The 13,021-nt window shown below is 37.8% G+C and overlaps 1 pseudogene; it reads left to right on the top strand.

Annotated features, from left to right (window-relative positions):
• Positions 1-10,774: 10,774 nt before the first annotated feature.
• On the top strand, positions 10,775-12,228 carry LOC150012839 (coronin-1C pseudogene; annotated as a pseudogene).
• The last annotated feature ends 793 nt before the right edge of the window (positions 12,229-13,021 follow it).

Below are 13,021 nucleotides of genomic sequence, written 5' to 3'. Positions count from 1 at the left end.
GCGACCTAGCACCTTGGGGAAGTTAAAAACAAAGACTAGTGCATACCAATTATTTTAGAATTTATAATAGTCTGTCATAATAGGTGAGCAAGTACGTTCTTATTTTCTTCACTCAATCAGGAGGTAAACATATTCCTGGATATTTTCAGCAGTAAGCTAAATGATTCCTTTTACTTGCATTATATTTTTCTAACCATGTTTTAGTAGTTCCTCCTGATAGCTTTTAGAGGCACTTTAAATCCCATGAGAGGGCTCACTTCCATCATATCCATCTTTTAACTTATTTATAAAGGTGCCAGGAAATCTGTCCTTTTACTGAAAGACAATTTTACTTTGGGCTAGAAGATAAAGTTCCCTCTAGGCTGTTAGTCAAACTGCCATTTCACAAGCAACCAACAAGACCACCAAGTGTAACATATAAATTCATGTAAAACTAAAGGCACCGAGTTCTTCATTTATTAGAGTCCCTCCATTACTTATCATGGAAAATATTTCTTTCTTTCCATTTTATGCAAAAATTCTTGTGAAAATAGATCTATTTATAGGTCAAGGGAATTAACTTTAAGGTGTTCTTAGCACTCAAAATTACTTAGCTATTTCTAGACATTCAGTAACATCTGTACAGATGTTACAGTGTCCCCTCACTGGGACCTTCCTTCCACCTCTTCTCCAGTGATTCAGCTCTCACCCTCTTGGAGAGCAGTACTCTGTGACGGAAAGGAATGATGAGCTGGACTTCCTAGGGTTGAAACTCTGCTCTACTACTTTTCAACAGAATATCCTGAGCCAATTTACTAAACCACTCTAATTCTGTTCCTTTTCCTATACATCAGAATTATTGTGAGGATTTAAAAACATAATGTATGTAAAGCACTTAGTAGAGTGTCTAGTAAGTGGAATGCACTTGATAAACACTATTATTTTATTATTAAATAATATTATAAAATATTATAATAATGCTCAGACACCATCTCTCCCATAAAGATTTCATTGACTTACTGAATACACTGGGACAAGCATTCGTCTTTGACTTAGAGTGGTCTGTGCATCTATGGAAACTGTGATGAAAACTTCATGTGCATGACCAGATATGCATGAGTATTTTTCTGAGGGAATGTTTCAGATCTTTTATTAGATCTTCAAAGGTGTTTATAAATACAGCACAAAAAGGTATGGACTACTGATTTGAGGCAGATTGTGACCCAACTCCAGCATCTAAATAGACTTCTTGGCATTCATTTCATAAACTATCCTCATCCCTTGCTTCATTTTTCTAATTTTGGTTTCCTAAGCCCCATATGCTCCTTCTAGGCAAAATGCATTGCACCCTCCCAATGACCAAAATGTAGTAGGTTTATGTTAGTTCCTTTTTTATCAGCATACCTGAAGTTTTGATTATTTTTTTAAGAGCAAGTTTTTTTATTTAACTAATATATATCTGGTGGCTCCTTTATGCCAAACAGGTTTCTAGGACCCGGGGACTTAACATTAGACAAGATGGGCAAGTTTTGTCCTGCCCTCATAATAGATATAAATTGAGCAAATAATTAGATTAAAAAATAATTTGATAATATAATTTCAGATAGTACCATAACGAAAATGAAACAATGATGGGGTGCATGGTAGAGTCCATAGGTTACTTTTGGAACGTTTCACTAAGAGAGATATTTGAGCATAGGCAGATAATGATATAAAGCAGCCAGCCATGAGAATGGGAAGAGAAAATTCTAGATAGAAGGAACAGTGAGCACCAAAGGATAATCTTTATATGTTTGAGAAACTGAAGCAATTCATTAAAATGACAACAGAGTAAACTTTTTGTTTAAGGTTCAAAGGCAACATTTTATTCTTTTTTTAATTTACTTACTTTTTTATTTACCTTTTTTCAGGTGGACAGCATAATGGTTAGACAATCATTTAATTTACAGTTCCCCTTTATATTTCCAGTATCTACTTATACCTATATAGTTATTATAATATTATCGATCTTCCAGTCAGGGCACATCAGAGAAGGAAAACTCTGACTCCAAAAAACCTCCGCTGCCTTGCGGCATACCTCTTCAGGGGAAAGGCTAAGGGAGTAAACCCCGACAGAAAATCCGGAGCCGGAGTCCCTAAGGCGGTTTGACGTTGTAGTCAACACCGGCAACTCCTGCGGTGCACCTGAAGCCAAGCTGTATTGACTCCGTCTTTCCCTTGGACCCTTCAGCTGCGAAGAGAGGGGGGGTCTGCTGCATGGGCAACAGCAGACCCTCCATATCACCCTGCCCAGGCTCTGTAGCTTCAGCTTCACTGGAGAGGACACTCCAGCGTCATCGCAAGATGTCGATTCAACACGGGAGGAGACAGATACCGTGTCACTCCCGAGTTGGACTGCACAGCCATTCTCGGCGGTGCAGATAGACCCTTAAGAAGCTACACCATCGTCTCTCGAGACGGACGGCTGCCGATTGACTACACAAGGTCTGCCTGGAAAAATTCCGGCCATTGTTAATATAACAAGAACAAAAGTCTAGCCATTCTTAACATAATGATAATGGTTTGTGTGACATCAATGTAACTGGCAGCCAAGGAGAGTGGACTGGAATGTGTATGTGTGAACAATGATGACTTCATTGTACTAGTCAGTGGAGGTGGTAAATGCCATTGAATGAGCATGTGTACCGTGTGGCCATCAAATTCAAAATGACTGAGTAGAGAAATGAATATGCATCAAATTTTGAACATTCCTCCATGGAACCTATTTGGATGATTCCGAAGGCTGCAGCTATGGGGTGACTGGTATCTTCATCATGACAACGTGCCCACTCATGCCTCATGTCTTGTGCAGTTTTTCGGTGACAAATAAAATCACCCAGTTGATCAGCCCTCCTACAGCCCGGCTTTGGTGGCCTGTGACTTCTGGCTTTTCCCCAAATTAAAATCACCTTTGAAAGGGAAGAGATTTTAGACCATTGATGAGATTCAGGAAAATATGACAGGGCAGCTGATAATGATTGGGAGAACTGTGTGAGGCCCTGAGGTGCCCACTCTGAAGGAGACTGAGGCATCATGGTCCTATGCACAATGTTTCTTGTATCATGCATGTTCTTCAATAAATATCTCTATTTTTTATATTACATGTCTGGATAGACCTCATATTTCCTATGCTGCATATTATATCCCTATGACTATTTTGTAACAGCCAATCTGTCCTTCTAATACCTTCAACTTTTTCATTCAGTTCCTCAACTCCCATCCCCTATGGCAATCATCAATCTGTTTTCTGTATCTATGAGTCTGTTTCTGTTTTGTTTATTCATTTATATTGTTCTTTAGATTCCATATATAATTCTTATTGTAGAAAATTTGAAGCATACAGGAAAATATAAAAATAAAATAAACACTTCACATAAAGCCTTTTAAAAGCTTTGGTATTTTGGTATACTTCTTTCCAGAAATTTTAATACATGCATAGAAAATGACAACCTTGTATAAAATATTCTGCTGTGCATGATTTTTGTTCTTTTTTCAACTTCATTATCATGAGAAACACTTTCCTCATCATTAAAACTATTCCTAAACATAATCGCTAATGTTTGAATATTATTCCATCATAAAAAGTATTATCTTTTATGTAATCAATTCTATGCTGGATTTTTAGGTTTGTTTTGTTCATTTATTTTTGCTATGAAATAAATTTTGCAATTAAAATATTTATGGAAATATTTTTATCATTATTTTTGTATAGTTTCTTAAATTGGAAGTCCAGAAGTGAAAATCGTTTTGATCTTAAATGCCAATATTGCACAGAGCCTATGTAACTCTTACTAGACTCAATGCACATTTAATATAAAACAAAATCTTTCAAGAGCCTTTCAGAATCTACCATTTTTTGTATCAGTCATATGTTTTTTAAGTATATTTTATTGATTACACTATTATAGTTGTCCCAATTTTTCCTCCTTTGCCCCCCTCCACCTGGTACCTCCCTTCCCTCTAGCAATACCTCACTTAGTTCATGTCCATGGGTCCTGAATATAAGTTCTTTGGCTTCTCCATTTCCTATACTATTCTTAACCTCCTCCTGTCTATTTTGTACCTACCAATTATACCTCTTAATTCCTGCACCCTTTCCTGCATTTCTCCCTCTTCCCCCTCCCTGATGATAACCCTCCAAATGGTCTCCATATCAATGATTCTGTTCCTGTTCTGGTTGTTTACTTAGTTTGTTTGTTTGTTTAGATTCAGTTGTTGATACTTGTGGGTCTGTTGTCATTTTAATGTTGATAGTTTTTATTTTCTTCTTTTTTAACATTTCATGTAATAATGGCTTGGTGATGATAAACTCCTTACCTTAACCTTGTCAGGGCACTTTCTCTGCCCTTCCATTCTAAATGATAGCTTTGCTGGATAGAGTAATCTAAGTTGTAAGTCCTTGCTTTTCAGTCATATGTTTACACATTTATATGTTATTGTAAAATAATTTATCAAGACAGAAGACCAATCTAGCCTGCAGGGGAGTGTTCATTAAAGGAGAAAGAACCCTCTGCGATTTAAAGATATCTTTAGTTAAAATAGCCTTCTAGAGATTCACTAAGATTATGACTTCAGAGTTTAGAAAAAATTTTGCTTTCTTTACAATTCACAACAGAAATTAATTTCAAATGTATAATAATGTTTTGATAATAATGGCTCTATTGATATTTGTACTGACAGCTTTACTTTGGACTACCTTGATTTCCTCATGCTTATTTATCATCTTTCTATCTTATCCTAGAGCCATTGCTGCCCAGTGGAGGAACAACATCAATAAACTACAAGATTTTATTAGGCTTACCCAACAAATGCTAATCTCTTCTGTTAGGTTTAATTTGTTGATCTGTTATCATGGTTGTTCTAATACATCATTTAGTGACCTTTCCTTCTCTACATTGTAGAGCCTATGTAACATTAATCCTTTTATGTACTTATGTTGAAGAATGAATTATTTATGTGCAATTGTCATTCCTGATAATTATGGTGTTGTTGATTAATGCATGAGAAGCAGACAAAAAACTAAACAACCAAGGAAATACCCTAGAAACTACAGAATAACACAGTATTTTTTTCCCTTTTGTCTTCCATTGACTTGGAAAACCAACTGGAACAGGTAACTCAACTTCTTTCTAATACATACAACCTATAATGATGCATCTGTGTTATCTGTCAAGTGGAAACTATGCCCTGTATTGATTTTTTTCTTAGATGATGGAGTGTGTATCTAATCAAGCTCATTTTAAAATACTTCAAAAATACAAAGGCTATAAAAATATTGAATGAGGTCGCTACATCACTGTAGTAAAAATACTTTCTGAAAAATATACACATATTTCTAATGATGAATTATAAAAAAGGGGAAAACTATCTCTCATTTATCCTAAGAGAGGAGCTATTCATGACTCTTATCTTTTTTCCCAAGTGATAGGACTGAGAAGCAAATGTAAAGTTACTAAAATAAGTATAAGTTATCTAAAACTTAGTAGATACCTTACTATTGATGGGAAATAGTTTGTCATCTCAAAATGTGCCTATTTTTTTGAGATATTTATTATTTTAAGCTTATTATTTTTGAGAAATAAAAACTCAGGAAAAACTTTAACCTTCCCCCAAGAATTTAAATGAAAGACCTACTCCAGGAAGGAATTGTATTATCATAGATAGCTATAGTTTACTATGAAGTATGTGTGATGGACGGGGGGAAGCCAGAAAAGACTATTTGATCGAACTTTCCCCTGTGTCTCATTGTTAAAGATGGCCCAGCAAACATTTGTTTACCAAACATTTGATATCCATCTCCATGTTATTTCACTTTATCCCCTTTGAAGTCCCAAAGCATAATCCTCACCCCTTTCATAGCTCAAGCTGCATACAAGCCTTAACTGCTTGATCTGTCCTGGGTTGCAATTTCTTATGGAACCCCTATAAGTATATACATAATCAATTTGGTTATTTTCTTCTGTTAATCTGTTTCATGTCAATTTAATTGTTTTACATCAGCCCAAACAACTTAGAAGAGTAGAAGGAAAATTACTTATTGTCATACAAATACATTAAAAGAACATTATAGAAAACACACACAGGCACACACAAGTGCACGCACAACCATTAGAAATGTGCAGAACTTCCTTTAATATTCTGTTCAGCACAGGCTTCTTATGTATGCTTCATTAAAAATATCTTCTAAGAATTTTCCTCTGTCTGTTGAGATTATCACCAGAGAACATTTCCAGAGAGGCTTAGAAATAAATCTGAATTCTGTAGCTCTACAGAAGCTGTGAACTACAACACGAAACATCTTTGACAGTCATTGGGGTATTATTTTTCCCCTTCTCATCTGTATGTTCACTGATTTACCAACCATACCAAAGCTTATACAATGTGTATAAATAATATCCAAGAGGAACTAATTTTTGTTTGGAAACCTGGAAGTCTGGGCATGCACGGTTTTAACTTTTCAAACAATGCAGTGAATATTTCATAAGTTAAGAAATGTAAGTTGTAAGGCAAGGAAATCACAGGAGGATTGGTCCCATACCTCCTTTATTTGTCTTTTGGGTAGATGCATATAGGTTTGGTTTTTATTTTATTATTTAAATGTTTTACTCTTTCCTGAATTAGTCTAAATGCATGTGCAATGCATAGCACACCCTGATGAGATAAGGCTTTGTTCAGGTGTTTACCTGATTCTCCTAGTCTTGGTACTCGAATCTGAGATAAATTCGCCAGTTTATTAAAAGACATTATGCACAGTTTATCCTGGCTGGTGTGGCTCGGTGGGTTGAGAGTCAGTCTGCAAACAGAAAGGTCACCTGTTCGATTCCGGTCAGGGCACATGCCAGGGCTGCGGTCCAGGTCCCTGGTTAGGGGTGCATGAGAGGCAACTAATTGATGCTTCTCTCTCACATCATGCTTCTCTCCCTCTCTTTCTCCCTCCCTTCCTCTCTCTCTAAAAGTAAATATAGTATTTTTAAAAATAAAAGGGAATATATACAATTTCTTTTTTAAAATACCCTCAGAGGTTCCTAAACTTGACCCTTAATCAGGATAATATAAGAATTACCTGAGATTAACTTAAACCAAAATATATGATTGTGGTAATGTAGATATACATTCAGACTCTTTTAATTGAAAGCCTAATTATTTTCTTTTTCTTCTTTTTATGTGGTACTAGAAGAAGGGCACATGAAAATATTTCCCTTCACTTCCTGGGAAGGTTTGGAGATTAATTTCTCACAGCCCTGCATGAGAAGAAGGGATAATTTTCTTTACTAATGGTTTGGAATCTGGATTTGTGAGCTATATAAGACCTACTGGAAAAACAGAAGATTTTGAGAGAGAAGGAAGAGATAGAGGGAGGAAGAGAGAAGGACAGAAAGGAAAGAAAGGAAGTGGGGGAGAGAGAGAGAGAGATTCATTCATTGAAGGAAACAAACAAAAGGCTTTTCATTAGATTAAAAGGAGACCAGTAAAGATAGATGTGGTAAGAGAGGGTGTAAATTGGTGCTGAAACTCCAATGGGATTTTTCAAGAAGGGAAAGACTAATAAGTGAAAGTCAAAACATGCACTAAAAGAGATATCTAAAAGTCTAGAAGCCAAATGGTAGCTCAGTCAAAGTGTAGCAACCAGCAGCCCTGGTTCAAACAAGACCCTTTTCCTCAATCCAAAGCCTTGGTCAGCTGTCCCTCCCCTCTGCACCGGTAACTAACATCTCACCAATTGACCACCAAGCAAAAATAATGACTGTTTTTTCACAAATTTTATAGGATGTCAGCAATATTGTCTCCTGTGTGAACTCATTTTTAAGAAGCCCCAGATTCCTGTAAGAACAAGAATGAGCAGTGGGCCCCTACATTTATACTAGAGGTAGAACAGACCTACCTAAAAAAACTTCAAACTTCATAAGCCCAGGGAGTGGATGGTGATAACCTCAGCAGATAATTAATATGTTAATTGCCCTAAGAGTGAAAGAAATTATTAATAAAAAAATCATATCTACTATTGAGAGTTGGTTCAGATGGTGACATACAGGTATACACACACACACACACACACTATATATATATGCATGTTTTATATTATAAATATATATATATATTTTTTTTTATATATATATTTTAACTTGGGAACTGATGAGACCCTTGGGTTGAATTGCTTAAGGGAATTACGTTCTAGAAAAATTCTATATTCTATGTTGCTCCCAACCCTACTCTGATCTGCACCAGAATGGTGACTGAATTAGAACATTTAAAAAAAATTAAATAAATGTGAAGATCTAATTGGATTCTTTTAACTTTTTTTACATATTCATTTTTAAATTAAATTTATTGTGGTGGCATTGTTTAATAGCATTATATAAGTTTTAAGTGCACAATTCTATAATACATCATCTATTTTATTGTGTGCTTGCTACCCAAAGTTTAGTCTCCCTCCATCACCATATACTTGATCTTCACCCCCACCCTTGTTTACCCTGCATTAGAACTTTTAATACTAACTTGAGATTTCTTAGCCTCTCTAAGACACTCGGATCCATTTTCAGAATAGTGTCTTATCAAAGTTGAATATAGACATTTAGTCTTGTGGGACAGGTTCTTTGAAGGTGGAAGTGCTTTGCTGTCATTAGTACTTGTGCTCCCTCACATCAGGGTGTGAAGCTCAGAGAGGTTCACAAGTTTAGATCTTGGTGGTAGAAACATATATTCAAAGAAATCTTCCCCTAGAGAGTTCTTTCTCTCTAGCCAGATCTATACCTGTAAGCTTTGATAGAGATGGCTTTATTTATTTACTCCTTTGAAAATAACTGATGCCTTACTTCAGAGTAGCTTCTTCGTTAGCCTCACATTCTATTTTCTCTGCAATGCAGTTGATGGCTGGGGTTTTATAAGCCAACTAGGTTTTCAGCAGTTTGATAGCTTCCATGTTGAATGCTGTCTGACTAGAATTGAGTAACATCCCTTGTGGCATAATCAAAAATCCTATATCACCATCTGAAATCCTAGGTCTGGTTTGTTAAGAATTTAATGCACCAATAAGAGTAGCATCAGGTAAATGTGGAACAAGATACCCTAGACCTGATTACTTTATCATTGACACCCTTTAAATGCTCCATTATGTATACCTCCAGAACTATATAAGATTAGATTATTCTGTAAAAACCGCAACAATTTCATACAATTCAATCCCTACATAACAGAGTAATTTATAAAATGGGAATTATACTTGTTCATGATGGCAAACATAATAAGGGGAACCTTGTTTATTACCTAAAAATGAAGACTAACAGAATTTAAAACTATCTAGATTGAAAAGATTTTTAAATTTAGGCAAAGATAAATTTCATTTTACTTTTCTCCCAGCCATGCTTAAATCCCACCAAGAATAGTGACATCACAAGTTACTAAGAGAGCTCACATCACTACCATCATATTTGCAACATATAAACCATTACCTCTATCCTTGGGTTTGAATCCATCAGGACTTTCCTCTGCTAATTAGGAGATTTGTATCTACAAAATCAGAACACACAGTCCTTTCCATGCTCCTAATAATATTTTTTTAGGTTTCATGTATTTTAATCAGACTAAAGAGTTGCCCTTTTGGCAAGAAATACCCATAGAGAAAAAAAATAACCTTCTTTATTGTTAGATGACAACAGGTTACTCAAGCAAAAAGCCATGCAGTTGCCCAGTGATGGTAATTATAGACTGCTAATATAAAAAATTAATATTTGGTAAGCAATAGAAAATTTTATATGTTAAGCTGCCATAATACTGTCTTTTATTATAAGAATATTGAGTTTAATGAACAAACTTTGAACTGTGTGTTAAAGGGTCATAAATTAATTTTCTAATTTGACAATCATCTTGCTGGTGATTATGAACAAGGCACTAAATTACTTTGCTCTATCACTATTGAACTAAGAATGCTCAGATTTTTAAAGCAGTTTGAATTATATATAGATCCATTTATGTTAAACTCCAAGCAAAAATTAGAAAACAAAATATCCACATGTACATTATCTGGGTAAGATCTTAGTAACTTTCAGAATTATTTAGTCTTCCTGCACCTGCTTTTTATTTTTTATTTTTTCTTGAAATGAACAATAGTACCCTGTTTGAGTTGCTACAAATTATGATAATGTTAATACACCACTTAGCAAAATACTTGATAGCTAATAAAGTTTAGTGAATAATGCTTTTATAATTATTATTTATTACTTAAAATGCCCTCCAAAGGAAGAAAATTTTTCTGATATTAAGGATAATTATCAGGGTAAACCATGAGCTCTGATTATAGTTCTACTGTTTATGAAGTAAATAAAGAAAAAAATTGAGAGCCAGGGATGTGGCCCTGCAGAGCCAAGCAGGTCAGTGGGCGGAGCTCTAACAACGCCGCTCCTGGTCAGGAGGAGCAGTGGGCGTGGCCCTCGGCCTTTGAGTCTACTGGAGGGCGGTACTGCACTCTGCGGCCCTCCTGCATCCTTCAGCGCGACCAGAGGGGGCGTTAGAGAGAGTGAGGCGTGGGTCCTACAGTGGGAAGCACACTTTCCTGCCGGAAGTGGGCGTGGCGCTCCGCAGCACGGCGGCTCTGGTTGGGCGCGGTGCAGCGCGGGGGCAGAGCCTGTGTGAGGCGGCTGCCCACGCACCTCCCGCGCAGCGCTCAGTGCCAGAGGGGAGGCGACAGTGGTTGGAGAGATCAGGTGGAGGCATCCTCGGGATTTGCAGTGGGGGACTTTGGCGGCTGTGCCTCAGGCACCTCGGCCCTGACACGATGAGTCGATGAGTCGAGTGATGCGACAGAGCAAGTTTCGGCATGTGTTTGGACAAGCGGTGAAAAATGACCAGTGTTACCGTGACATCCGGGTTTCTGGAGTGACCTGGGATGGCTCCTTTTGCGCTGTCAATCCCAGATTTGTTGCCATAATTGTAGAAGTGAGTGGGGGAGGTGCGCTCCTTGTGCGCCCTTTGCACAAGACTGGTCGAATTGACAAATCCTACCCTACGGTGTGTGGCCACACAGGACCAGGGCTTGACATAGACTGGTGTCCACATAACGATCGGGTCACATTGCCAGTGGTGCAGAGGACGGCACGGTTATGGTGTGGCACGTTCTAGAAAATGGACTCACCCTTTCCTTGACCGAACCCGTGGTGATTTTAGAAGGCCACTCAAAGGGAGTGGGCATTGTGGCCTGGCACCCCACAGCCCGCAACGTGCTGCTTAGCGCAGCCTGTGACAATGCCATCATCATCTGGAACGTGGGGACCGGGGAAGCCCTGATAAACTTGGACGATATGCATTCGGACACGATTTACAATGTCAGCTGGAACTGGAATGGCAGCCTGATCTGCACAGCTGCCAAAGACAAGAAAGTGAGAGTAATCAATCCTAGGAAACAGGAGATTGTCGCTGAAAAGGAGAAAGCACACGAGGGGGCACGGCCCATGAGAGCCACCTTTCTGGCTGACGGCAGCGTCTTCACCACCGGTTTCAGCCGCATAAGCAAGTGGCAGCTGGCTCTCTGGAATCCGAAAAACATGCAGGAACCAATTGCTCTTCATAAAATGGACACTAGCAATGGGGTGCTGCTGCCTTCTATGACCCCAACACCAGTATCATTTACTTATGTGGGAAGGGTGACAGCAGTATCCGCTATTTTGGGATCATGGGTGAATTCCCATATGTCCACTACCTCAACACGTTCAGCAGCAAGGAGCCTCAGAGAGGGGTGGGATACATGCCCAAGAGGGGACTTGATGTTAACAAGTGTGAGATTGCCAGATTCTTCAGACTTCATGAGAGAAAGTGTGAGCCTATTATCATGACGGTTCCCAGGAAGTCGGACCTTTTCCAAGATAACCTGTACCCCGACATAGCGGGGCCCGAAGCGGCGCTAGAGGCAGAGGAGTGGTTTGAGGGGAAGAGCGCAGACCCGATCTTTATCTCCTTGAAGCATGGATACATTCCAGGCAAAAATAGGGATCTCAAGGTGGTGAAGAAGAACATTCTAGGTAGCAAGCCCACTGCAAACAAGAAGTGTGACCTGATCAATGTCCCCAAGAAAACCGCAGATGCGACCAGTGTGTAAAATGAAGCCAAGTTGGATGAGATTTTAAAAGACATCAAATCTATAAAAGACACAATCTGCAATCAAGATGAGCGTTTTTCCAAGTTAGAAGAGCAGATGGCGAAGATAGACGCCTGAAGGTTGACGCGCACCCCACAAAATGGGAGCAAGAACTCATGCTTGGTAGCTGGTTGTTGGTGTGGGCCCGGGAGGGCGAGAGGGAGTCACTGCCATTTGGAGTCATTCATTTCAGATTTGCAACCAGCGATAGGCCACATTCTAGTAAGGACTCAATTCGTCTCCCAAATTTGCAGGAATTAAATGTGATTTAAAAGCTGGGCTTTTTATCAGAAAGCTTTTTTGATGTTTTAAGTGTTTATGTGACTTGCTGAACTTTTAAGAGACAAAAGTGCTATTTTTAAAATCCAAGATACTCTGAATTTTTGGAAACCAACCAGTTCTGATCCAGTGTCATGCCCAAGTACCTTTTTTTTTTTTTTTAACAAATAGGGACCAATGCCATATTGCTTTTTATATTTCTTTTTTTAATGTTGCCAAAACCAAAAGTAGCTTTTTTTCTTTATATTTTGCTACTTTGCAGTATTTGTGTGTGGATTTGTTTGTTTTTTTTCCTAAATTTGAAAGGGACAGGAAAAAAAAAAAAAAAAGAAAAACATTGAGCTATTGAATTATCCTTGGAATAAAAGCATAATGACACAAATGGCTCATTTGGATATATAACATTTATAGTTACATAAAAGTCATTTACAATTTATTTTGAGCAGCACAGCTTTTTTAATAAAGTATCATATTTTTCTCTGTGAATATTTAATAGATCTGCCAAACAGTAGCACTAGTTTGAAATGCTGTTTTGAAAGCTATGATGTAGGCTCTTAAAAAAAGTGGGGGGGTGGGTGGGTAAAATTTACCAGT

The sequence above is a fragment of the Furipterus horrens genome, unplaced genomic scaffold (genome assembly GCF_987537825.1).
Source record: "Furipterus horrens unplaced genomic scaffold, mFurHor1.1.pri manual_scaffold_4, whole genome shotgun sequence".
NCBI classification, from domain to species: domain Eukaryota; kingdom Metazoa; phylum Chordata; class Mammalia; order Chiroptera; family Furipteridae; genus Furipterus; species Furipterus horrens.
The sequence above is the reverse complement of the archived record's forward strand: the minus strand, read 5'-3'. Positions and strand labels throughout refer to the sequence as shown.